The 25,536-nt window shown below is 41.0% G+C and overlaps 1 non-coding gene across 1 annotated transcript; it reads right to left on the bottom strand.

Annotated features, from left to right (window-relative positions):
* Positions 1 to 14,068: 14,068 nt before the first annotated feature.
* Positions 14,069 to 14,204, bottom strand: LOC122428992. Its single transcript, XR_006265869.1, has one exon. It is a non-coding gene; the product is annotated as a small nucleolar RNA SNORA48 (small nucleolar RNA).
* Positions 14,205 to 25,536: the final 11,332 nt, after the last annotated feature.

Raw genomic sequence — 25,536 nt, 5'->3', positions numbered from 1 at the left:
AAACCTGTGGATTCCCTGGCGGTCTAGTGGTGAGGATTCGGCACTTTCACTGCCATAGCCTAGGTTCAGTCCCTGGCTGGGGAACTGAGATCCCTCTCAGCCTCTTCAAAAATTTAAACCTAAAGAAATTTATAAAGAATAATATAAAATAGCAATCATGTAGGAGCTTTATTATAACTTAACATATTATTATATTGCCTGAGATTTCTTTTTAAGCAATAAAACATTTAAGCCCCCTTCCCTGGTCCAGTGACTCTCTAGTTCTCCCCAGAGGTGACCGTTATTTTGTAATTTCATTCTCATCCTATCCATATTTTTTGCATCCCACTCATGAAAATATCTAATGTGGCTTTGTCAAAAGGCTTTATAAAATTTTTATTCACTAATGTTATCAGAGAGGAGTTCTTTGATGGGTAGAATATACTGTGGTGGTGGTGGTTTAGTTGCTAAATAGTGTCTGATTCTTGCGACTCCAAGGACAGAGGAGCCTGGCAGGCTATAGTCCATGGGATTCTCCAGGCAAGAATACTGGAGTGGGTTGCCATTTCCTAATTCTGGTTAATCAAAACAAAAAGAGAAAATTATGGAATGCTATGAGAAGGCTCTTAGAAATAATGCATGTAAAATACTTAAAACAGTGCTTTCATATAACTATTCAATAAATGGTAAAGTTTTATTTTTAACTGTACTGTAAAAGTTAAAAAAAAAAAAAAAAAAGCTGCAGAACCAGATCTCAGAAGCCAAGGGCACTGTCAACTCTAGGGACTGAGATCACTTTTGGTGAGAATATCGTCATTATGATAAATTTGCTCAAACTTTTTTCCATCCTCTTTTCTTTATGCCACGGAAAAGAGTGAAATGGAAGGATCCACTTGTCTATACCCAAATTTTATGCTTACTCTTTGTTCAAAGTAGAAGTGGATGCTTTGCTTAACCCTCTCATCAAGATTGCATGGTTCCTTGGAGGAGGGGGCAGTGGTGGACACAGCAGGGGGCTGAGTTAGAACAGAATTATTTAGACTGATGCAGTGTGTTCAATGGCATCACCTACTCAGTGGACATGAGTTGGAGCAAACTCTGGGAGGTAGTGAAGGACAGGGAAGCCTGGCCTAGCGTGCTGCAGTCCATGGGGTCGCAAAGAGTCAGACAAAACTGAGTGACTGAACAACAACAAATGTGTTGGTAACATTCTGCTTCTTGGTGGACTCAGGGGTGCTCATTTTATAACTTACATAGATGTTACATTATTCTTTATTTTGTATCAAATATATTTTGAAAAGAAAAAAACATGATTAAAAAAAAAGACTCATACAAAAAAGGCTATTAGCCTTCTCCAAAGTAAAACTGGAGTACTACGGAGAAAAGAATGCAAACAGATACTAGTCAGATGAAAACAAGAGATTTATAACATCTCCAACTGCCACAGTGCAACTGAGCGATCAGTTTATTAACCTTGTTACAAAAGAAAAAATAGGCTTAGGCTAGTCCTAGGGACTCCATGCTGGCTTCTAGTGATTACTTGGTCCTTTTTTTTTGAGTATACACAGATCTTTCCTTCTTTTTTGCCTATCTTAGATTTCATTTTGTTCCAAGGGCCAAAAAGCCACTGAGATAAGCTTTAAAGAAAGGGAACTTAATTGTACAAATATTGGGGTCCATCACAGAACTCAAGGGCAATAAGTATTATCAGGTGTGGAAACAGAAGCACGTGGCCTCCATTGCTGTTCATTCCAGCAGATGAGGGACAAGGACTTGCCTGTAACGGAGGGCTGTTCTTTCGGTGTTTGTAGGCAGAAATCATTCTCTAAAGTGATACAGGGATGGGAGGATGTCAGGGGCATTCTACTACATAGCACTTTCTAGAATATTATGTAGGCTCAATGTCTCATTTACTACCCTGTAATTTGCAGAATCCACCTATTTCCACGCTAATCCCAAGAAATTTAACTATAGAGTTTTTATGGCCTGATTTTATACCCACATATATTTAGAAATAAAGTAAAAAAAAAAAAAAAGAAATAAAGTATTTCTCTTGATGTTGTTTATTTATTTGCTTTATCCCTTGACTTATTCCAGAAAGATTTCTGTTAGTCCTACAACAGTGCAAACTTAGCTGCACATTTTCTCAAGACTCTCAAGTATTAATCAATAGAGCTTGGAAATCTGAACACATTTAGAGTGCCTAGGTGATCTCTTAAATTTTGTTAAACTTATTTTTTACTTCCTAGATTCTACAGCAATCTACTCACACTAGCTAAAGAAAGTCTTAGTTGATCGGTCATGTCCAACACTTCGCAATCCCATGAACTGTGTGCCCCACCAGGCTCCTCTATCCATGGAATTCTCCAGGCAAGAATGCTGCAGTGGGTTGCCACTCCCTTCTACAGGGGATCTTCCTGACCCAGGGATCAAACCCAGGTCCCCTTCATTGCAGGCAGATGCTTTACCATCTGAGACACCAGGGAAGCCCAGCTAACGAAAGGGAAGATTTATTAGAATCGCTACACACGTAAAGTTATGGCAAAGAACAAACAACAGGACAGAACAACAACGCTAAACCCCAAACGAAGTGAGATTATCATGGCTCAGAGACAGGCAATAGGCCAAGGACATTTTCTGAAGTTACAGTTACAACGTGGGAAGTACAGCTTGTGAGAAAGGTTGCTTTTCCTTGAAGTGGGATGGGACAGACAAGAGAGGCACACAGTTGAGGAGCTAACTAAAGCAATGACGTTTTGAAGTAATGGAGATAAAACTAAGGAGGAGGGGGAGCTTGCATTCAATGACGGTTTTTACGTGAATTTATTTTTGGTCTCACCCTCACCATATGGAGTTATTGACAAAAAAAACAAATCTACTGAGGATGGCTGACCAGAAAGAATGGTTTTTAAAGAACAATGCGACAATGCTCAGAAAAGTACATTAAATATGTTCCCTGAAATCCAGCTGAAGTCTTTACAGTGGAGGAGTCAACTCTAGGTTTTAGGAAGATTTAGCTATTTGGAAAGGGATGTTTTCCTTTTCCATCGTTTGACACCTTCTCTTACAATACCATCTTCTTCATTCAAAAACAAAACTTTCTAACCTGTTGATTTGCTAAAGTGCTCTTTCCAAATATCAGATTGACTGTTTCAAGTCTGTTAAAGTACTGACCTTTGGCCAGTGCTATTTGAGAGAAGGAGGAATGAAATGAGCAACTTTGCCTGTCACAGTGTAGAAGGAGAGACGTAGTTAAGAAAAGAAAGATGGAACAAAATAGGAAGGGAAGGAAGAAAAATATATTCAAAGAGAAGTTATGCTGGGATGACTTCAAAAGTCACCCAGCCTTGGCTCTGACTTTGCATTTAGATGTGATCTGAGTAGGAGTTCGAGAGGGGGAAGAAATAAACATAAAAGAAACCTTTCCTTAAGTAGATTTCAGCAACATCTGGTTCCCCAACATCAGACTGAGGGCTAAGGGTCTCTCTGCCCTCTAAGTCCCCAGCTGCTCCAGAGGTAACAAAGTCAGTGGCTGTAACAAGGCAAGGCCTCCTTTGCTAAATGCTTTTGATGATGTGTATCTTCCTGCTACACCATAATTGCTCAGTAGAATCCTATTTCTCCTCCCCAGTCTTACTTGTTCTGGTCACAAGAGAAAAGCGGGCAGCAGAAAGCGCTAGCTTTTTCATCCCCCCATCGCTCTGTCCAGCCTTCCCTTCCCAACTTAAAGGCTGTATCTGCCTTCACCGACTGGAGTTGTCTCTAGCACTCCAAAAGAGGAAGAGCCAGCAATTTAACAGGTATCACAAAGTGACAAGTAGAGAGGAGCTGGTCCAGATTCTTGGTGGTCATCTGCAAGACCAGTGGCTTTTCAATCGCAAGTGAAGTAAAGAAGAAATGAGGCATCCTAAAGTTCACACTATTCTCCTAGTGAGGCGGGAAGAAAGAACCAAGCTCTGGGAGCCACTAAGTATCATGGGTCACGCATTCATTAATTCATTCAACAGCATTTATTAAGTGCTTTCTCTGTGCCAGGTACTGTGGTTATTGTAAGAGATACCCAATAGATGTGGTCCATGCTAATGGGGGCTTCCCATTAAAATGCACTAAAGGTGGCGCAGGGGTAAAGATTTTGCCTGGGAATTCAGGAGACACAGGAGACATGGGTTTGGTCCCTGGGTTGGGAAGATCCCCTGGAGAAGACAATGGCAACTTGCTCTGTATACTTGCCTGGAAAATTCCATGGACTAAGGAACCCATCATGTTTCTAAGAGTTGGGCCCAACTGAGAAACAGCACACACACACACCCCAACGGAGCTTGTGGTCCAGCAGCAGAGATGGATGTGATACATAACATAATACAGAATGTTCCTTGGAATTAGGGATGGAGGCAGAGCAAGCCAGTTTCCAGTGATGGAGGAATCTAAAAGTAGAGGAGCAATGCAGGATCTGAAGGTGCTGAAGGTTTCACTGTTTTCAAGGGTAAAGAGGCTTTCCTTAGCCAAGGAAAAAGGCTGGATTATGGGGTCTTTAGATTCTTAGATTGGCTTTGTGTTCTATGTAGAAGACAATACCACTTTGGGACATGTCCTTTTATGATTTTTGTGGTCACTATTATTCTTTTAAAACTCTAGAGTTTGTGTGTAGTCGTGAGTGGTAGGGAGAGATTATTTTGTTTGCTTCAGAAATTTTAGTAAGAGGCTAAATGTACTACTAGTATTCAGAAAAAAAGAAGTTGAAGTATTAGTGGTTATAAGAAGATATTTCAGAAAATATGACACAATGGAGGTTTCAGGTGGCAGCTATACTGAACAAAAAAGTTTACATGCTGGCCACAAGAATGACCATTTCCATAATTAAAGCATGTCTGGTAAGAATGGCAGTCACTGGATATTGATGTAGATTTTATTTTGAGTCTATATTTTGGAGAAGTGTTATTAAAGCTTGATTTTATGTCATTTCTTATGAAATAGACCTGTAACTCTACAGGGATGGTGTATCTTTGGTAAGCTATGCAATTTGTATTGATATTTGCTTTATCTGTGCATATTCATGGACAAAGATTTCCAGTGGAGACAGAGTTGCTTAGAGCTTAAGAGCTGGTGCTTCTGGAGTCAGAAAGATCTGAATTCAAACATTGGTTCTGCTGTTTACTAGTTATGTGACTTTGGATAAACTTAAAAAAAAATTTCTTTTCTTTTTTAAGGAAACTTTGGCTTGTAACATTACATAAATTTTATGTGTACAACATTATATTTATACTTGTGTATATACTACAGCACACTTACCACCAAAAATTTTGTTTCCATCCATTGGGCAAACTTTTTAAACCTACTAAGCCTTAGTCCTCCATTTCATAAACTGTAAGATGAGGTTTATAATGGTTCCTACCTGTTAGGCTTATTGTGAGAATCAAACAAGATGTTGCATATTAAAACAGTCTCTGACAATAAATAATGGCTCTTATTTTAAGTGTGGCTTGTCATATAATGTTTTGTGTCCAGTGATATAGAGCCCTGGAAGATAAATAGAAATTTTATATTCCGAGGATGATAGTTAAAATGCTTGAGAAATTTGAGAGGACCATTCTTGGAAGATTGCTAAAATTTAATACAGTAGCACAGTAATTACAATGGATAAAATGGACTAAATATTTCCCTCTTTTCTTTACAAAAGCTAGTGATGTTCACAGTTACTTAGATAACCTTGGAAAATTTCAAAATATTTATGCTCTTCTGACTTGACTCATTTAGCTTTCTTAATCTGTCTGTAGTCGAACAAGAACTCATTTTTAGCTCCGAGTCACCCTTGCATCCTTAGGAGAAGGCAATGGCGACCCACTCCAGTCCTCTTGCCTGGAAAATCCCATGGACGGAGGAGCCTGGTGGGCTGCAGTCCATGGGGTCGCTAAGAGTCGGACACGACTGAGCGATTTCACTTTCACTTTTCCTTTCATGCGTTGGAGAAGGAAATGGCAACCCACTCCAGTGTTCTTGCCTGGAGAATCCCAGGGACAGGGGAGCCTGGTGGGCTGCCGTCTGTGGGGTCGCACAGAGTCGGACACGACTGAGGTGACTTAGCAGCAGCAGCAGCACCCTTGCATCCTTAGCGCTCTGCAGTCTTATGATAGCATCTTTCAAAGTGTGGTTCATCAGAATCACCCAAGTAGCTTGTCACAAATTCAGATTCCTGGCCCTGACATGTGAGGAAGCCTCCAAATTTTAAATAAATATCCCAACCCAGCTTATTTTTATCAGCATCTAAGCTGAAGAATGACATGACCACATAAATGATGGTGCTTCACAAATCAGCTCTGCTCCACAGGCTCCATCAGTTCAGTTCAGTTCAGTTCAGTTGCTCAGTCGTGTCCGACTCTGCAACCCCATGAATCGCAGCACACCAGGCCTCCCTGTCCATCACCAACTCCCGGAGTTTACTCAAACTCATGCCCATCGAGTTGGTGATGCCATCCAGCCATCTCATCCTCTGTTGTCCCCTTCTCCTCCTGCCCACAATCCCTCCCAGCATCAGGGTCTTTTCCAGTGAGTCAACTCTTTGCATGAGTTGGCCAAAGTATTGGAGTTTCAGCTTCAGCATCAGTCCTTCCAATGAACACCCAGGACTGATCTCCTTTAGGATGGACTGGTTGGATCTCCTTGCAGTCCAAGGGACTCTCAACAGTCTTCTCTATCAGGATGTGCCTATTATTTAAATAGTACCTTGTATGAAACATTTATGGGACACACCCTAAAACCCTCACAGGACACAAAACTATTTGTTCTTTATGCCTTAACAACATTTCCAAATCACTTGATTTAAAATGATTTACTGTCTCTTCTAGTCTTCAGAAACAATTGTCTTCCTCTGCTTGTTGTGTTACAGCTAAACTTTTACTTTATCCCTGTTACTGAAGAGAAAAGCTGAGGATGGAGCAAATGTGAAATAAGTGTGTGATTAGGATCCATAGAGATCTCCTGGCTTACGCAAGCCTCTTCATAGTCGAACTGGTTAAAGCTGACCTTTCTCTCCCCCACTTCCCTCTGTCCTTAAAATCTCATGTATCCCTGGCATATATCCCCATGACATCCCCAACCTATATAGCCCTAACACTTCTGTTTTGATCACTACTCCAGACCCATGTTGATCACATCAGCCAGATACCTGTGATTACTGTCTCATTCTGCTTCTAGGAATTTGTTAGCCATGAAGTCAGTAAAATTTATATTTCTATGTTCCAATCTGTAAACTGAAAAAATATATATGTACAAAAGTGTCAACTCAAGTTCTGGGGTGAGGAATAGAAAAGGAAAGATGCCTGTGAAGTCGAGGAAGAAATCTTTCTTCCTAAGGGTTTATTGCCTAAGTGACTGCAATATTGCCTAAGTGACTGCAGGTAAAGAGGCAGGTAAGCCCCAGAGGTGGGTCTGATGCTGGCTGCCCCAATTTGTTGAATCTGCGAGTAGTTAACTCACTAAGCCATTGTCTACTGCCCAGGCAACATGACAAGTTTTAATATTTGAGTTCCCTGGTTTAGGGGATTAATTCATAGATGAAACAATTTCAATTTACTTTTGGAGAGAGGGGCATGCCATTTGGCATGTGGAATCTTAGCTCCCTGACCAGGGACTGAACCTATGCCTCCTGCATTGGCAGCGCAGAGTCTTAACCACTGGACCGCCAGGAGATGCTTCTGGCTTTACTGGAAATGTGTGTGTGTGTGTTCAGTCGCTCAGTCATGTCTGACTCTCTGCAACCCTATAGACTATAGCCCACCAGGCTCCTCTGTCCATGGGGTTTTCCAGGCAAGAATACTGGAGTGGGTTGCCATTTCTTTCTCCAGGGGATCTTCCCGACCCAGGGATCGAAACTGCGTCTCCTGGATCCTCCTTGCATTGCAAGTGGATTCTTTACCACTGTGCCATGGGGGAAGTCCTTACTGGAAATAGACATCCTTTATGTGGTAAATTTGAAAAGCAAAACGTCTTCAGCATGAATCTGCTAGTATCTTACACCAGAAACTTGTCTATTTAGCCACTTTAATAAAATCGGGTCCACGTGCTGAGCTGGCTCCCGCAGCACTGTGGTTCATAGGGGTGGCATTACATAGTCTGTTACAAAGCAATGCTGACCCCTGGGCTTTGCAGTCAGGTGAGAGCATTGAGGCCTGGCTCCATCCTTCACCAGCCGTGTGAACCTGAACAAGTCATCCGGCCTCATCTCATCAACTGCAAGGATGAGGATAGCAGTAGCTGTGATAATAAGGGAATGGGCATTCCTTATTGTCCCTGCATGTCATAACACTCAATGAGGGTTCTTTTCGTTCGCTCTCTTATGATTCTGCTGTCCCCATCATTTCTTTACATCTTGTCCAAATCTTTTTCAAGTGGAACCATGTGATATATCAAGATGTGCCTTGATTCCCTAGTCTTCATTTTCTCAATTTTGTTTAGTAATTCAACAAATATTTCCTGAGGGCCTGTTATGTGCAAGGCACCATTTGAGGTAAACAATCAGAGAACTAAACAGAAATCCTTTCCATCAGGGAGCTTACATTCTAGTTGAGGAGACAAATGTAATAGCCAATAAACCTAGTAAATGAGTTAATCATGTTGTATGCCAAGTGGGGTGAGTGTTATGGAAAAAGAACCAAGGAATGGAGATTGGAGGTAGAGATAGAGTTGTTCCAGTTTTAAAAGATGATCAAGACAGGTCTCTCTGAGCTGTTCAAACACAGAGCGGTTGGGAACTCCCTGTTTTTGTGAAGTTGTGCAGAGCTCACTATACTTGGGCAGTTTTAGGCAAAAATGAAAGGCTGGAGTGCCTAAAAGAAGTAGGGTGTTATTCCTTAATTTCTCAGATATTAGTGATGCTTGCCCATTAGGTGGCAAGAACGGTTTTTCTGCTTATCTCTTTTGGACTCAGTCTCTAAGGTCATAGAATCTTCATCTCTCACAATCCTTGATTTGCGGTCTTGGGTGATGGTTAATGTCATCATTAAAAAATAAGAAATTGGGTTTTGTATACTATATCTCTGTGTTTTATATAACAGAAATCCTTTGCAACTCAGGGAAACACATGATTTAGTTGTAAACCCATGATTAGACCTAACCTTAGACAATTTTTATTAAAAGAAAGCAGCATAATTTTTTTTTAAAGCCTGATAAAGTAAAAAGAGCACTTGGGTGTCCTGCCACTAACTACCCTTTAACAGTCTACGTCCAAGACACTCTCACCTGTGAACTGGGAGTAGAGGGAGGTGTCCCTTCCACCTCTCTAATTCGAGTCTTTCAAAAACTCCAAGAAAAAATTTCTCCTAGAAACTAAAACAGGTATAATGTGTGGGCTTATAATCTCTTGACATCTGCTTTATTGAAAACTGCAATTAAGGTGATTTGTCCATTTTTGGATGGGAACAAAAGTGGGGTGGTAATCTTCTACATATTATTTTTGCCTCCTTCCCTTTCTTGCAATAAATGAAGGGGAGAATATTCATACCTGCTCACTGATAGTTTTGCCAAACACATACTGCTCACTGACAGTTTTGCCAAACACCTAGAACTTCAAGGCCTTACTATTATATGTTATCTGTCAAACACTTAAATTAATCCAGTACTTAGGAACTTCAAGAGACCTACAAGTGACAAGCCCTGTCCTCAAGGCCTCAAAACATTTTCAGTTCACTTCAGTCACTTAGTCGTGTCTGACTCTTTGCAATCCCATGAACCGCAGCACGCCAGGCCTCCCTGACTATCACCAACTATCAGAGTCTGCCCAAACCCATGTCCATTGAGTCGGTGATGCCATCCAACCATCTCATCCTCTGTCGTCCCCTTCTCCTCCCACCTTCAATCTTTCCCAGCATCAGGGTATTTTCAAATGAGTCAGCTGTTCACATCAGGTGGCCAAAGAAATTGGAGCTTCAGCTTCAACATCAGTCCTTCCAATGAACACCCAGGACTGATCTGCTTTAGGATGGACTGGTTGGATCTCCTTGCAGTCCAAGGGACTCTCAAGAGTCTTCTCCAACACCACAGTTCAAAAGCATCAATTCTTCGGCATTCAGCTTTCTTTATAGTCCAACTGTCACATCTATACATGACTACTGCAAAAACCATAGCCTTGACGAGACGGACCTTTGTTGACAAAGTAATGTCTCTGCTTTTTAATAGGTTGTCTAGGTTGGTCATAACTTTCCTTCCAAGGAGTAAGCGTCTTTTAATTTAATTGCTGCAGTCACCATCTGCAGTGATCTTGGAGCCCCCCAAAAATAAAGTCAGCCACTGTTTTCATTGTTTCCCCATCTATTTGCCATGAAGTGATGGGACAGATGCCATGATCTTAGTTTTCTGAATGTTGAGCTTTAAGCCAACTTTTTCACTCTCTTCTTTCACTTTCATCAAGAGGCTCTTTAGTTCTTCCTCACTTTCTGCCATAAGGGTAGTGTCATCTGCATATCTGAGGTTATTGATATTTCTCTGGGAAATCTTGATTCCAGTTTGTGCTTCCTCCAGCCCAGCGTTTCTCATGATGTACTCTGCATATAAGTTAAATAAGCAGGGTGACAATATACAGCCTTGACGTACTCCTTTTCCTATTTGGAACCAGTCTGTTGTTCCATGTCCAGTTCTATTATAATATCAGAATTAATTATATTAGTAATATGTTATTACATAATATAATCTTCATTTTACATGAGAAGAAATGGAAAGACATACAAAGATCTACCAAAAAACAACAACAATAATAAAAGTCTCTCCAAACTTATAAACCAAGATCTTTCCATAATCTCCTAAACCAGTGACGTGCAAACCACTGCCTGAAGGCCAAATATGCTCACCCTTATTACTCGCTCCCACCCCAACCTATTTTTATATAGCTTTTACATTTTTGTAATGCTTGAAAAAAATCCCAGAAGAATGTTTTTTGACATGAAAATTATATGAAATTCACATATTAGTGTTCCTAGATAAAGATTTACAGGACCACATGCAATCATTCCCATTACTTATAAATAACCTGTTTTATGTGAGTGTGTGCACACGTGCGTATGCTGGAGAAGGTCACAGAAATGGCGTGACCACGGGTTGACCTGCACGTGGGTCCGGCACATTTGGAGGTGCCACACACGCTCCCCTGTCTCGGAATGTCCTTCCGCCCACCGTTCCCTCAGTGAGAGCTGTTCTAAGGTCGAAGCCTTGGGAGACTAAGATGTTGAGACCCTAAGGACCGAATATATGACTGACTGAACCCAGGTAAGGTCTCTGTATAAAATTTTAAGATTCTGGCGGGGGGTGTGGAGACCTACGGCCCCCGCCTCACCTCACCTCACCTCACCTCACCTCACCTCACGTGACTTTCCTCACCACACCTCACGTGACTTTCCTCACCACACCTCACGTGACTTTCCTCCCCTCACCTCACGTGACTTTCCTCACCACACCTCACCGTGGCTCATTAAACCCGTCACCTACCCGTCTGGAGTGGCCAGTGTCTGTCTTCAGTCTCTATGCTTCCTATGTCTGGAGTCAGTTTTCAAATTCACAACATGGCCGCTTTCTCTTGAAAATGGCTGTGTTGAGTAGTTGCGACAAAGATCATATAGCCCACAAAGCCTGAAATATTTACTGTCTGGAGCTTTACAGAGAAAAATTGCCAATCTTTGGTCTAGCCCATATGGTTGTCTTTGTTAAGGGTCTAAGGAGAATATATATAGATTTATGACATTTCAGGCCATCCTTATTTTAAATATACTTGCACATGGTACCATTTTGCAAGAAAAACTACACGTCCTTTCACATACTACTGTGTTTCCTTCTTCATGGGTTGTTAGTTGTTATTCATGGACATTCCTATTTCTTCATTCATTCACTTCATGAGTCCTTATAGTGCACTAGCCTGGGAACAAATGAGTAACACAAAGAGGCTTTATTAGTTAACTTCTTTAGAAAAGTAATGGACCAATGTGAGGGCTTCCCTAGTGGCTCAGTGGTAAAGAATCCACCTGCCCATACAGGAGACATGAGTTCGATCCCTGGGTCAGGAAGATCCCCTGGAGAAGGAAATGGCAACCCAGTCCAGTGTTCTTGCCTGGGAAATCCCATGGACAGGAGGAGACTGGTGGACTATAGTCCATGGGGTCCCAAAAGAGTCAGACACAACTCAGCAACTAAGCAGTAACAACAGTGGACAAATATAGACCATTGTTATACAATAGTGAGAAGCCATCCTAGGATTATGACTGGGACAGAAAAGAAGGTGTTTGACTCAGCTACAGGGGTTGGTAAATGCTTCCTAGACAAGAACACTCTTGAACTGAGAGCACGGGTATGAGAGGTTGAGAGGGGACATGATTCCATGTTAGGGCAATATTTTCCAAGACTTGTGTTCATCAGGGTTCAGTACAGGAAACAGAAAGCAATATGGTCATTTTAAGAAAGTAAAGATTCATTGAGGATTAGGACAAAATCATGGAAGGACCAGAATAGGCTGTAGGCTGGCCTACCAAGAGTGATTCCCAAAAGACTATAGTACTGTCCCATTGAGGCCATCACTGGACTGCTTCAGACCAAGAACACATTGTCATCCTCTGATAAGGATCAGGAAGGCAGTCCTGATGCTGCCGCCACTGGACTGTTAGCGCAAAGGATCTCTGCAAAATTGCTTGCCAATAGAAAGACCTGTGCAGGAGAGCAGGAGCGTGGCCTCAGCTCCGTTTTAAATTTCTAAATCTCACAGGGGCACATCTATTTTGTGCATTCAGAGCTCTTGCTGCAAAAAATTTTAAGAAAGAAAGCCATTAGCTTTCTAGTCTCTGCAGCAGAGAAAGGCACGCTTACATACGTCTCAGTAAGGTGGGATGGAGGTTGATCAAGCCAAACCACAGAATCCACCACATGTACAGAATCAATGTCACTGCCCATTCAAAGAATTGCAGATAGTTTGGGTTGGCTACAGCAGTAATTTCCAAATAGTCGAGAGGATCCCTTTTTAACACGAAAATATTAGGCCTCCAATGCACATGACAGTAGTTTTATTTAATATCCTATAACTGAGAAATATATTACAAATAGTTTCATTCAAAGGGAATTTTATTAATCATAATAGCAAATAAATGTGTTTGGAAAAGGATGGTGATAAAAGTAGCTCACATATACTGCATTCATGTTAATTCAGTGGTAATGCATATGTGTTTAAGCTATATCATTTGTTTAGTCAGCAGATGATGCCTGAACTATTTCTAAATTCCAAAACTCTTTTCAGTAATGGCCTGTAAACTAGGTATTTTAAGCTCACACTTGGAAATCATTGAGCTTTAATAGCTTAGGGTGTGTGATAAGGAAGATGTAAGCAAAAAGGCTCTAAAAGAAGGTTAGTTTCTTTGGATATCAATTGGGAGGTGATGGGGAGTTACTGAATTTTAAGCAAAGAAATGATGAAATCAGATTTTTATGTCAGAAAGACCAGTCTGGCAAAGTCTGGCTGATGAAGAAATAAAAGACTGAAGACAAGTAGAAACTATAGGAGGTTATTTCAGTGATCCAGGTGGGAAACTCAGGGGTCTAATAAACAGGTACAGATAGGGGGGATGAAGAGTAATGAATATTTAGCAGCAGAATTGATTGCTGATTGATTGATTTGGTGTGATATGGGTGACTAAGAGGACAGAAGAAAGAGGACATGCTTGGGTAACCATGTAAATATGAAACACAGGAGAAAAAAATGAATCGTTCCAAGTTCTCAAGATATACTTTTTAATATTCTCAAGAAATATATATGTGTATTTAAAATAAAAATCAATAAAGTGACATGATTACGGTTCTAAGTTAGTCAGAACATGGTAACTGCTATAAGCATAACCCCCAAGTCCCAATAACTTGATACAATAAAGATCTGTTTCTCATTCACATCACAATCCAATGGAGGTTGATATGTGTGCATGTGATGGTGAGGAGAGAGGCAGACTTTGGCCCATGTGATTATTTAGAGACCCAGGCTTTTCTTTTCATTGATTCTACCATCTCCTGGGGCCACAGGATTCTCTACATTCATTTGGACAGAGGGAGATAGGGAGCTGAATTTTTTTTTTTCCCACGTGTCCAGGGCATGAGCCAGGCATGGGCACAGAGCAAAAGCCAAGCTGGGATAAACAAGGAGTTGTTTTGTCCCCTGATATGAGACAGGCACCACCAGCCAACCAGGTGCCACTCTACCCAGGCCAGGGACAAGGGGGCTGAATTTTAAATAGGAAGATTTTATGGACCAGGAAAGGAAGAAATGTACATCACTTGTGCACGCTTACCAGTGGTCAAAACTCAGTCATGGGCATGAGAAACAATCTGGCTGTGTGCCCAGGAAAAGGAAGACACGACTTTGAGGAGTGTTTAGCTAGTCTCTACCTTAAATGCTTGTTCGGGTATAATGAAGAACTCACAGAATTTTGAAATATGATTACAGTGAATGACAAAGTGATTTGAGTTTAATTAGACAATGTCTAAATGTGATTGATGTAATGGGAAAATCTGTGAAACATTTGATTATATTACTGAAGAAATTCTGTGGTCATATAGTGTGGGAACTGAAGAGACATGGGAGAGAGTAATGCCTGTATTGAGTCCAGAAATAGGTGAACCGAAGACCAAGAAATTATCACTGTCCTCTGGGTTGGGGTACTCGACCTGTTTATCCATTAACTCTTTATTACGTACCATCTGCTAGGCACTGTTCTAGGTACTGGAATAGAAACAACTTATCCTGTCTGCCAAATAGCCATATCCCTAGGTTAGAGGTGGATGTACTACATCCTCATGGCTTGAAGGCCCAAGCTTTTATAATGTTCTACCCAATGCACTTTACTCTGATCCTCCCCTAAGCAAATGCCTCCTAATTCTCTGCAGACTGTCTCTGATTGACTAGTATGTCTAATGCTTATGGTTCCTGCAGCCTAGTCTCCTCCGCTCCCTCGTCTTCCTCTTCCTCCTCCTCTTTTGTTGTCGTCTCCACAGTTATGCTCATCATAACAGCCAGCATTCACTGCCAACTGGGCATTGAGTTAGGTGCTTTATACGTTTCTTCTAATCCTCATGACAGTTGCATTTTACAGATGCAAATACTGAGTCTCAGAGAAATTTAGAGGGCAGTTTGCCCTTAGAGTTACTAGTGGTGAGCCTGGATCAGAAACCACTTCTGCTGACTTCATAGCCCAAGTTCTTACTACTATTATAAAGAAATAAATCTGCACCTGGGTTTATAGATCAATCCCTTGATAATTTATTAAATAGGATTAGTTGAATTGATCAAGTCTGGGTACTTTGACAAAATCAGGTTTCTGATCCCACCACATTCAGGACCTGATACTGGGATGAGAAAACTCCTCAGAGGTTCTCAACCCTACGAGGTCTTGCCAGGGCTGCTGGCTGAGCACTGACCTCTCTTCCTTTTTTAAAGGTAAAAAGTCATTTATTTTAATTGAATTATATAGTTGACTTATAATGATAAAGAATCTGCCTGCTGTGCAGGAGACCTAGGTTCGATCCCTGTGTTGGGAAGATCCCCTGGAGAAGGGAATGGCAACCCACTTCAGTATTCTTGCCTGGAATTCCATAGACAGACGAGCCTGGCCTGGTGGGGTACAGTCCTGGTGGGGTCTCAAGGAGGAGGACACACCTAAGTGCCTAACACTTTCACTTTTTAGGTGTACAGCATAGTGATTTACTACTTTGGCAGATTATATTCCATTATAAGCTATTATAAGATAATGGGTATAATTCCTTGTGCTATACATTCATTTCTTGCTGCTTATCTATTTTACATATAGTATTTTTTAATCTATTATGACCATACCTCTAATTTGTCCCTGAAATCCCTATTTCTGAACTTTTAACTTCAACATTTGTGACCTGGTAATATCACAAAATAACCTGTCTGTCAGAGAGAACTGTTAACAAATTTATATTTTTATAATGAGAAAAAATATTCTTATAAATAAAGCCCAAACAGATAACAAAATTTACTGAAGTTATAAGATAAACATTACATTTGATTCCTTCAACAAAAAGTATACTGTGTAGTTGCAATTATTGAACAAAGATGTAATCAGAGAAATACATTTTAAATTACAATGTATTGATAGGAATAAATCAAAGTAAATGTGTTTTCTCCTAATGGCATTTTTATTTTCCCAGAGTGGGAATTTAAAATTGCTTAAATTGCTTCTAAGTTAGTGAGTAGGAAAAGCGCTTCAATGATGACAAAATGCGTAACAAATGTTTAACCAACATGCAAAGGATGACAATGAAAAGAACAATTCTGCACGTGTCACAGTTATGTGACTCCATCCTGATTTTTCTAACCCATGTACAATTAGCAAAAAGCATCTACTTCATTATAATCATATGCATTATCACATGCATATCTTTATGTACCATTGGTGGTGGTTTAGTCACTAAATCGTGTCCGACTCTTGCAACCCCATGGAAGGTAGCCTTCCAGGCTCAATCCATGGGATTCTCCAGACAAGAACACTGGAGTGGGTTGCCATTTCCTTCTCCAGGGGATCTCCCCAACCCAGCAATTGAACCTGGGGTCTCCTGCATTGCAGGCAGATTCTTTACCAATTGAGCTACAAGGGAAGGCCTTATGTACCATTAACCCTTGCACATGTGTCATATGTCTTTATTTCACAATATTTCTGACTTTCGCACCTTTCGTTGTTGTTTCCGCCGTCCTTCACTTCTGAACTACATTATCCTTATGTTATAGAAGTAGTAGAAATGTAGGTCAAATGCGTCTTTCTAAGATCATTATAGGAAAAAAGAAACAAATTAGGGAAGAATGTAGTTTTCTTATACAATATCCGTTAATGATGACAGTTGCTTACAGCTGTTCTTGGGAGAATGGCCACACTAAATGTGTGACTTGGGTTGCAATTACATGTTTGGTGATCTGTACAAACTTTAAAGCCCACTTTCCTCAAGTGAGTTGCATTAAAGCCAGGCTTTACCACAACTAAACCTGTGATGATGATCCAGCTCAACAGCTCTGTCTACAGAGAAGACAGCTATAAGGCTGTCTGATGTGATTTGATAACTCATCAATCTCAGTTCAGTCACTGAGTCTTGTCCAGCTCTTTGCAACCCCACGGACTGCAGCACACCAGGTTTCCTTGACCATCATAAACTCTTGGAATTTGCTCAGACTCATGTCCATTGAGTCGATGATGCCATCCAACCATCTCATCCTCTTCATCCCCTTTGTCTCCTGCCTTCAGTCTTTCCCAGCATCAGAGTCTTTTCTAAGGCGTCAGTTCTTCACATCAGGTGGCCAGAGTATTGGAGCTTCAGCTTCAGCATCAGTCCTTGCAACGAATATTCAGTACTGTTTTCCTTTAGGATGGACTGGCTTGGTCTCCTTGCTGTCCAAGGGACTTTCAAGAATCTTCTCCAACACTACAGTTCAAATACATCAATTCTTTGGCACTCAGCTTTCTATATAGTCCAACTCTAACAGCCGTACATGACTACTGGAAAAACCATAGCTTTGACTAGATGGACCTATGTTGGCAAAGTAATGTCTCTACTTTTTAATATGCCATCTAGGTTGGTCATAGTTTTTATTCCAAGGAGCAAGGGTCTTTTAATTTCATGGCTGCTGTCATCATTTGCAGTGATTTTGGAGCCCAAGAAATTAAAGTTGTCAATGTTTCCATTGTTTCCCCATCTATTTGCCATGAACTGATGGGACCGGATGCCATGTACTCAGTTTTTTGAATGTTGAGTTTTAAGCCAGCTTTTCACTCTCCTTTTCACTTTCATCAAGAGGCTCTTTAGTTCCTCTTCGCTTGCTGCCATAAGAGTGATATCATCTGCATATCTGAGGTTATTGATATTTATTCTGGCAATCTTGACCCCAGCTTGTGCTTCATCCAGCCCAGCATTTTGCATGAGGTCCTCTGCATATGAGTTAAATAAGCAGGGTGACAATATACAGCCTTGACGTACTCCTTTCCCAATTTGGAACCAGTCCATTGTTCCATGTCCAGTTCTAACTGTTGCTTCTTGAATATTCATCTGAATGCAGAGTTCCAAAGAATAGTAAGGAAAGATAACAAAGCCTTCCCAAGTGATCAATGCAAAGAAATAGAGGAAAAAAATAGAATGAGAAAGGCTAGAGATCACTTCAAGAAAATTAGAGATACAAGGGGAACATTTCATGCAAAGATGGGCACCATAAAGGACAGAAATGGTATGGACCTAACGGAAGCAGAAGATATTAAGAAGAGGTGGCAAGAATACACAGAAGAACTGTACAAAAAAGATCTTAATAGATAACTTAACCAGATAACTTCGATGGTGTGATCACTCACCTAGAGCCAGACACCCTGGAGTGTGAAATTAGGTGGGCCTTAAGAAGTATCACTGCAAACAAAGCTATTGGAGGTGATGGAATTCCAGCTGAGCTATTTCAAATCCTAAAAGATGATGCTGTGAAAGTGCTGCACTCAATATGTCAGCAAATTTGGAAAACTCAGCAGTGGCCACAGGACTGGAAAAGGTCAGTTTTCATCCCAGTCCCAAAGAAAGGCAATACCAATGAATGTTCATGCTACTGCACTCATTTCTCATGCTAGCAAATTAATGCTCAAAATTCTCCAAGTGAGGTTTCAACAGTACGTGAACTGAGAACTTCCAGATGTTCAAGCTGGATTTAGAAAAGGCAGAGGAACCAGAGATCAAATTGTCAACATCCATTGGATCATAGAAAAAGCAAGAGAATTCCAGAAAAACATCTATTTCTGCTTTATTGACTACGCCAAAGCCTTCGACTGTGTGGATCACAACAAACTGTAGAAAATTCTTAAACTCATCAATCTACTAGCACTCTAAGGTCATGACTACAGACCCTGCTTTGAGACAGCACTGCCTAAGAGTGAGGATACTCGATTCTACCTCAGGTTCAAACTGTGACTTTGAAGGATTCACTTAACCTTCTTCAGGTTCAAGTTTTTAGTCTGTAATGATGAGATGTCCTAGTTCTACAAGATCTCTTCCAGGTTTAAAACAGAGTAATATAGCTGTGGTTTTTCCAGTAGTCATGTATGGATATGAGAGTTGGACTATAAAGAAAGCTGAGCACTGAATAATTGATGCTTTTGGACTGTGGTGTTGGAGAAGACTCTTGAGAGTCCCTTGGACTGCAAGGCGATCCAACCAGTCCATCTTATAGGAGATCAGTCCCGAGTGTTCATTGGAAGGACTGATGTTGAAGCTGAAATTCCAGTACTTTGGCCACCTGATGTGAAGAGCTGACTCATTTGAAAAGACCCTGATGCTGGGAAGGATTGAGGGCAGAAGGAGAAGGGGATGACAGAGGATGAGATGATTAGATGGCATCACCAACTCTATGGACATGAGCTTGGGTAAAATCTGGGAGTTGGTAATGGACAGGGAGGCCTGGCATGCTGCGGTCCATGGGGTCGCAAAGAGTCAGACATGACTGAGTGACTGAACTGAACTGAACTGAACTCACTCTGTTCTGAGAGAAAAAAGACTTTCTTTAAAAAAGAAAGTAATATCATATATGAGATGATACTTGGAAAACAATTGCAATCTATATGGTTGCAGTAACAAAACAGTGAACACGTTTTGTTAGTAGCTCAGTCGTGTCTGACTCTTTGTGACCCTGTGGACTCTTGCCCACCAGGTTTCTCAGTCCGTGAATTCTCCAGGCTAAAATACTGGAGTGGGTAGCCATTCCCTTCTCCAGGGGATCTTCCTGACCCAGGCATTGAACCTGTGTCTCCTGCATTGCAAGCAGATTCTGTACCATCTGAGCCACCAAGGAAGCCCATAGTGAACATGAATGCTCTTAATGAAAACAATTGCATTTCTTTTTGTCTTATAAGCCAGTTTAAACCTGAGTCCACATCATTGGCTTCCAGGCTGTTGATAGCTTTAATCTGTGCTTACTGCAAGGGTTCAGGCAAAATTGCCTGGTTCTCTTAAAATCACAAAGTTCCTGGGAAGCGTTCTGTTGACCCCACAGTCAACCCTATTTCTCATGGGTTCAGGTGAATAATGTGATGCCCCTGGTGGGGCATGGCAAGTTTGGGTGAGACAGGTTACGCTAGTGCTGGGGATCTGGCCCCGGCAGGCACCCGGTCCAGTGCCAGCTGCCTCAGAGTTCTGTTGACTTTTCCCAGAGCTGAGAACAGCCCTCCTTTTCCCCTCTAGTTACTTTCAAAGGATACTCCCTTTCTCCTGTCCATCTTTAAGAAATGCATAAGCTTTTCAGTGAGTTTAGATTTTTATGCAAGTTGGAAGTCAGAGCTAGTTCATGCAGCTTTTACTTAGTCATGCAAATACCTCTGAAGAAAGAAAAATCAAAGTCTTGAGACTAACATCTGGATTGAGGGTAAAGAAAAATGCACAGGCCAAAACACAAATTAATATTTTAACAAATCATCCTGTCACCCAATCAATTAATTAAAATATTGGGGGGACACAAATCACATTTGGGGGACATGGTTTGTATTTGTTGTTATTTTTTAGCATCTGCTTTCAGTTCAGTTCAGTTGCTCAGTCCTGTCCAACTCTTTGTGACCCGTGGACTGCAGCACACCAGGCTTCCCTGTCCATTACCAACTCTTGGAGCTTGCTCAAACTCATGTCTATTAAATTGGTGATGCCACCCAACCATCTCATCCTCATCGTCCTCTTCTCCTCCTGCCTTCAGTCTTTCCCAGCATCAGGGACTTTTCCAATGAGTCAGTTCTTCTCATGAGGTGGCCAAAGTATTGGAGCTTCAGCTTCAGCATCAGTCCTTCCAATGAATATTCAGGACTGATTTCCTTTAGGATGGACTGGTTTGATCTCCTTGCAGTCCAAGAGACTTACTGAGATATAATTATATACCATACAATTAAACTATGTAATGTGCATATATTTATTTTTAATAGTTTGAGCTAAGGTATGTTTAATTAGAAGGGATACTTGGAAAAATGTATGGATGTTTTAAATTATGGATGTCTGAATACCTTCAAAGATTTAAGAGGTTAATTGTGCTGGCATTTTTATTGTGTAAAATTTCAATACAATATTACTTCTGTAGGATGTAATGGGAGTATGTAATAATATTAAGAGTTTTTGTACTATGATGTTAACTGAAAGGGCAGGCTGCAAAATTATAGACATGACCATGTTTTGTGTGCTTAGTCACTCAGTCTTGTCTGACTGTGTGACTCCGTAGACTGTAGCCTGCAAGGCTCCTCTGTCCATGGGTATTCTCCAGGCAAGAATACTGGAGTGGGTTGCCATGCCCTCCTCCAGGGGGTCTTCCTAACCCAGGGATCAAACTCACGTCTCCCGCATCGTAGGGGGATTCTTTACCAGCTGAGCCACCAGGGAAGCCCAAGAATACTGGAGTGGGTTAGCCTATCCCTTCTCCAAGTTAACTTCCCGACCCAGAAATCAAACCAGGGTCTCCTGCATTGCAGGCAGATTATTTACCAGCTGACCTGTCAGGGAAGCCCAGCCAAGGCCATACCTGTAAGAAAATATGCATAGCTAAAAAGACAGAGCCAAAAAATGGGCCAATTTTGGGTGTTCATATTTAGGTCACATATTTTATTTTCTATTTCTATAGATTAGTACATTTCTCAACCACTATGTATACTTTTGGAATGATAAAGGAGAGTTTATTTATGAAACTTTTGAGTTTTCTCTCTTTTTTTGAAACACATATCATAGGCTCTACTCATCAGTCCTAACTTGGGTTATTTGGGGAGATCATAAGTGATAGCAATAACCTTTGTTTTTTGCTTTACAATTTACAGATTGGATTCAGGAATATTATCTCATTTCACTGAGCAAAGAGTTAGGCATTTCCCTCAGGAAACTGTCAAAAGTTGGAGAAGGGAAGCAAAGAAGAAGGACATTTTTAAAGGACTTGTAAGTGTAAGCAGTTGTCTCTGGTGGGAATTCCCTTCATCTGAGATGATGAAAGAGGAAGAAGGTAGGGGTGGACCGGGCACAGAACACTCACACAGGGCCATCACTGACCTGACGGAAAAGGGGAATGGATGGGATCTGAGGCCATGGGATTCTTGTATATATTTCTATGCCTTTCTATAGTGTTATCAACTTAAGTCAGGTTAGCAATTGTTCATAAAGAAATTATTCACAGAGGGGGAAAGTGGAGTAAGGAGTAAGGAATCCCACTTCAGTGGCAGTGAGTACGTATCAAAGGAGGAAGGAGATAAACCAATAACCTTATGCATTTGTAAGTCTGCTATTTGTATGTCTGAAAATACATTAGGGAGTATGCAAGATGAGTTTAGACAAAGTCAATATCATATACATTTTAAGAGAAATGGAGTTTTATTTATTCCATTATGAGTTGACGTCACTGACAACAATAACAAAGATGAGGTGAATGAAGAAATATTTACTGAAAGACTTGCATTTTACATTAAGATTTAAACACTTTGACATGATGGCTAAATATAAGAAGTTTATTTTTGTTTTACGGAGTTCTTATAAGCTAGGCTATGAAAATTCAGAGGGGAAAAAAAAAAAAAAGAAAATTCAGAGGGAAATGCGTCACCTGTTTCACTCAGCGGCAGTATCTTAGTTTGTCAAAATTATCTTTAAGTTAAATTATCATGGGCTGTGCTTTTTGTTCATAGGGACTAAATAACCGCTGTTAACTTTATTGTAATTTCTAGTACTCTAAAATCACTTGAATTGAGGGAATATTTTTTGGTGTCAAAGCCCAGGCAGATATTTGAAAGATGCCTAAATGCCATCACCTCACTGTAATGTTACTCCGAGAAATAGTATATAGGCTGAATCATGGGGGTATAATGCACAGGAATATATAATAGCTGCCTTTAGCACAGCCAGACTTTGGAAAACTCCAGTCTTCCTGTGTTGCAAAATTTCTAGCATGAGAAATTCCATCAATTCTTTCCAGGCTCAGTTGGAGTCCAGCCTCCTGGGGAAGCCTCCACAAACACTCAGGCCTGCGGCAACCTTGTGCTCATTTGAATGCATCACCTCTATCAAGTATTTCTGTAGGTTGACAGTTGTTAACAAGCACCTCTAGTGCCCTTATCACCTCCCATTGTCTCACCTCTGATTTCAGCTGCAGTTGTGGTAGAAGGCTCGTGCAAGCTCAGACTTACCTCATTCCAGCTCATATGCTTCAAGTTCCCTCCCTCACGAAGCTTTCTCCAATACAAGGGGACTTGTGATATCATTCCTGGGGTAAAGCTTTCATCAATAGGGTGTGGGAGCTAGTGGATAAATATTTTTACCTGCTATGGACATTTCTCTTCTGTATACTTCTTAGACAAACCCAGACAGTGTATTAAAAAGCAAAGACATCATTTTACCAACAAAGGTCCGTATAGTCAAAGCTATGGTTTTTCCAGTAGTCATGTATGGATGTGAGTTGAGTGCTGAAGAACTGATGCCTTCGAATTGTGGTGCTGGAGAAGACTCTTGAGAGTGCCTTGGATTTAAAGGTGATCAAACCAGTCAGTCCTAAAGAAAAGCAACCCTGAATATTTATTGAAAGGACTGATGCTGCGGCTGAAGCTCCAATACTTGGCCACCTGATGTGAAGAGCTGACTCATTGGAAAAGACCCTGATGCTGGGAAAGACTGAAGGCAAAAGAAGGGGGCAGCAGGGGATGAGATGGTTCGATAGCATCACTGACTCAATGGAAATGAATCTGAGCAAACTCTGGGAGATAGTGGAGGACAGGGAGACCTGGTGTGCTGCAGTTCATGGGGTCACAAAGAGTCAGTTATGACTCAACAACTGAACAACGACAACACATTTCTTAGAGATCCTGGCAGAAATTAACCCTCTTTGTCCACAGCAATGACCTCTAATTGTACTATTATATTGACTTTTCCTCTTTTTCCCATGCATTTTTCTGACCCCCTCACTTTTGCTTCCTGGGATCACTTCCAAAGTAGACTGCCTGACCCAAGTCCTCCCTTCAGGTTCTGCTTGGAACAGCAGTTATGGGGTATGCATTGCTCTTGTGTTTTGATTACTTCAACCTTTAAAGATCTTACTGATATAAGTCTTGCTTCCACAACTAGACTGTAGTCTCCCAAGGGCAGCAAGAGTTTGTTACATAGTGTATCGTGCCTTATACATGATAGGTTTCTATAAGTAGTTCAAAATGGTATATGGCGTATTATCAATCCCTTTGATAACTTCTGGTCACCCAATGTCCAGATTCTTGTAAAAACACTAGCTGTTCATCTGCATTAGTCTAGAGGACGGACATTTTACATTCTTTGTGTCTAGTGAGTATCCATATCCCTTCCTCAGAAGATGGGCAGCTCTCACCTTAGGCACTAAAAATAATAGCAAATCATTTTCTAAGCCTTCCTTGCTGCTAAATCATAAATTCCAACCAATCAGACTCATCTACTCTGGACTCTTGAGTCAAAGTCAGGATGTGAAGAAGCAGGAGCCGCTCAGAATGCACCCTGGTCATGGGGTAGTGGTAGCTGCAGTGGCAGCCACATCATGAAGCTGGTTCTTCAGCGTTTTGGGGCACTTTGCCTGTGGGGGGGGAGCCTCTAGTCCTGGTCCCCAGGCCTCTGAGAGAGTCGATGCACTAGTGAATATTTTTAAAGTTCTTTTTTCTGAGTAAATCACCCAACATGGCAGTTTGTTGTTTTCGATAAGACCTTTGATCCGTTCTGTGTTTCCATGAAGCCTTGAGGATATTTTGGGTTGCTGCTGGGAAATGAATATCAAACTCCAGTGTAGGGGAGTTTCCAAAATCTCCTGGGCAATTTTAATACATTCCACAAAAATATATGTCATACCTAAGTAGAACACCCCAGAAACATCCTTAGTCCTCATATAACCCAACCCAAATTGTGGCAAGCAAGAAAAGTAGAATGCATTAGAAACTAGAAGAATGAGGTAAGGAGAATATCTTGTAAAGCTACAGTTTACTTCCATCTGCACCACTGGAATTATTGCCAGATATTTCACAAACAGATGGGCTTCCCTGGTGGCTCAGTGGTAAAGAATCCACCTGCCAATGCAGGAGACGTGGGTTCAACCCCTGAGACAAGAAGATACCCTGGAGAAGGAAATGGCAACCCACTCCAGTGTTCTTGCCTGGGAAATCTCATGCACAGAGGAACCTGACAGGCTATAGTCCATGGGGTTGCAAAACAGTTGGACACATTTTAGTGACTAAGCAACAATAACATTTCACAAACGTAATCCTTTTTGAGCAAAGACGGTACAGGTGACCCTTGGACAGTATGGGTTTGAACTGTGTGAGTCCAGTTGTATGCTGCTTTTTTTTTAATAGTAAATACTACACTACTGCATAATCCCCTGTTGTTTGAATCTGCAAAAGCAGAATCACACATCCAGAGGAACTGTAGTTATAGAGAGTCAACTGTAAGTTACATGCAGGTTTTTGACTGTGCATATTGTCGGTGCCCTAAACCTTCCTTTTAGGGTCAAATGTATTTCAAATTCAAAAGACAACTGACTGTTAACATGCCTACCAT

This window comes from Cervus canadensis, chromosome 27 (assembly GCF_019320065.1).
Source record: "Cervus canadensis isolate Bull #8, Minnesota chromosome 27, ASM1932006v1, whole genome shotgun sequence".
Lineage (NCBI taxonomy): Eukaryota > Metazoa > Chordata > Mammalia > Artiodactyla > Cervidae > Cervus > Cervus canadensis.
The sequence above is the reverse complement of the archived record's forward strand: the minus strand, read 5'-3'. Positions and strand labels throughout refer to the sequence as shown.